Source organism: Ailuropoda melanoleuca, unplaced genomic scaffold, assembly GCF_002007445.2.
Source record: "Ailuropoda melanoleuca isolate Jingjing unplaced genomic scaffold, ASM200744v2 unplaced-scaffold1229, whole genome shotgun sequence".
NCBI lineage: Eukaryota > Metazoa > Chordata > Mammalia > Carnivora > Ursidae > Ailuropoda > Ailuropoda melanoleuca.
The window spans coordinates 123425-125798 of record NW_023180826.1 but is presented as its reverse complement, the minus strand read 5'-3'; positions in this window follow the sequence as shown (position 1 = coordinate 125798).

Sequence of the window (2374 nt, the reverse complement as noted above, 5' to 3'; positions counted from 1 at the left end):
CAAAACTGCTGGCGGCAATGGAACGAAAAGGCCCAAAACACGTCCGTCAGAAACAACACCGTACAGGGACCATCTTAGCACTATCATCAACCTTCGTGTATAGGGAAACATGAGGGTAAGTGGTCATGGAAGCCTGTCGAGAGTGCCACATAGTGGTTCCTGAGACACCACTCAATCAGGGAAATATCAACGAACATCATCTCTCGTGAGTAAGGGAGCATGAATGAAAAGGTTCAGGATTTTCGAGGGCTCAGCGCCCTTCTTATTGGTAATAAAGCAGAGCGTCCAGGAAAACAACTCCATCTAATAACAGCATTTTCACTAGGGACCCCGATTCCACATTGGGTGTAGGGACGTGGGAAGGATCCAGCACTTCGAACCAAGAAACAAAGTTTGAGGATAAAGCCCTTGAGTCACATCAGCCCTATGGAAGTTGGAACAGGAATCAAGGTGCTTTGGTACCGTGAGTGAAACACGACGAACACAGCACTGAGAAATATAATTTGGCCAAAAGCCACTTCCAACGAAATGTTTATTTTCTGGGTAAATCCTATCAAAACTGCTGGTGGCATAGGAACGAAAAGGCCAAAAACATGCCCGTCAGAAACAACACATTACAGGGACCGTCTTAGAACTATCATCACCCTTCGTGTAAAGGAAAGATGAGGGAAACTGTTCGAGGAAGCCTGAGAAGTGTGCCACATAGTGGTCTCTGAGACAACACACAATCCTGGGAAATATCAACGAACATCATCTCTCGTGAATAAGGAGCATGAATGAAAAGGTTCAGGATTTTCGAGGACTCAGCGCCCTTCTCATTGGTAATAAAGCAGAGCGTCCAGGGAAACACCTCCAGCGAACAGCAGCCTTTTCACTGGGGACCCCGATTCCACATTGGGTGTAGGGGCCTGGGGAGGATCCAGCCCTTAGAACCAAGAAACAAAGTGTGAGTGGAAAGCCCTTGAAGTCACGACGGCCTTATGGAAGGTGGAACAGGAATCAAGGTGCTTTGGTACCGTGAGTGAAACACGACGAACACAGCACTGAGAAAGACAATTCGGCCAAAACCCGCTTCCAACGAAATGTTTGCTCCCTGGGGAAATCCTGTCAAAACTGCTGGCGGCAATGGAACGAAAAGGCCCAAAACACGTCCGTCAGAAACAACACCGTACAGGGACCGTCTTAGCACTATCATCACCCTTCGTGAATAGGGAAACATGAGGGAAAGTGGTCGCGGAAGCCTGACGAGAGTGCCCCACAGTGGTCTCTGAGACACCACACAGTCCAGGGAAATATCAACGATCATCATCTCTCGTGAGTAAGGGAGCATGAATGAAAAGGTTCAGGATTTTCGAGGACTCAGCGCCCTTCTCATTGGTAATAAAGCAGAGCGTCCAGGAAAACACCTCCAGCGAACAGCAGCCTTTTCACTGGGGACCCCGATTCCACATTGGGTGTAGGGGCCTGGGGAGGATCCAGCCCTTAGAACCAAGAAACAAAGTGTGAGTGGAAAGCCCTTGAAGTCACGACGGCCTTATGGAAGGTGGAACAGGAATCAAGGTGCTTTGGTACCGTGAGTGAAACACGACGAACACAGCACTGAGAAAGACAATTCGGCCAAAACCCGCTTCCAACGAAATGTTTGCTCCCTGGGGAAATCCTGTCAAAACTGCTGGCGGCAATGGAACGAAAAGGCCCAAAACACGTCCGTCAGAAACAACACCGTACAGGGACCGTCTTAGCACTATCATCACCCTTCGTGAATAGGGAAACATGAGGGAAAGTGGTCGCGGAAGCCTGACGAGAGTGCCCCATAGTGGTCTCTGAGACACCACACAGTCCAGGGAAATATCAACGATCATCATCTCTCGTGAGTAAGGGAGCATGAATGAAAAGGTTCAGGATTTTCGAGGACTCAGCGCCCTTCTCATTGGTAATAAAGCAGAGCGTCCAGGAAAACACCTCCAGCGAACAGCAGCCTTTTCACTGGGGACCCCGATTCCACATTGGGTGTAGGGGCCTGGGGAGGATCCAGCCCTTAGAACCAAGAAACAAAGTGTGAGTGGAAAGCCCTTGAAGTCACGACGGCCTTATGGAAGGTGGAACAGGAATCAAGGTGCTTTGGTACCGTGAGTGAAACACGACGAACACAGCACTGAGAAAGACAATTCGGCCAAAACCCGCTTCCAACGAAATGTTTGCTCCCTGGGGAAATCCTGTCAAAACTGCTGGCGGCAATGGAACGAAAAGGCCCAAAACACGTCCGTCAGAAACAACACCGTACAGGGACCGTCTTAGCACTATCATCACCCTTCGTGAATAGGGAAACATGAGGGAAAGTGGTCGCGGAAGCCTGACGAGAGTGCCCCACAGT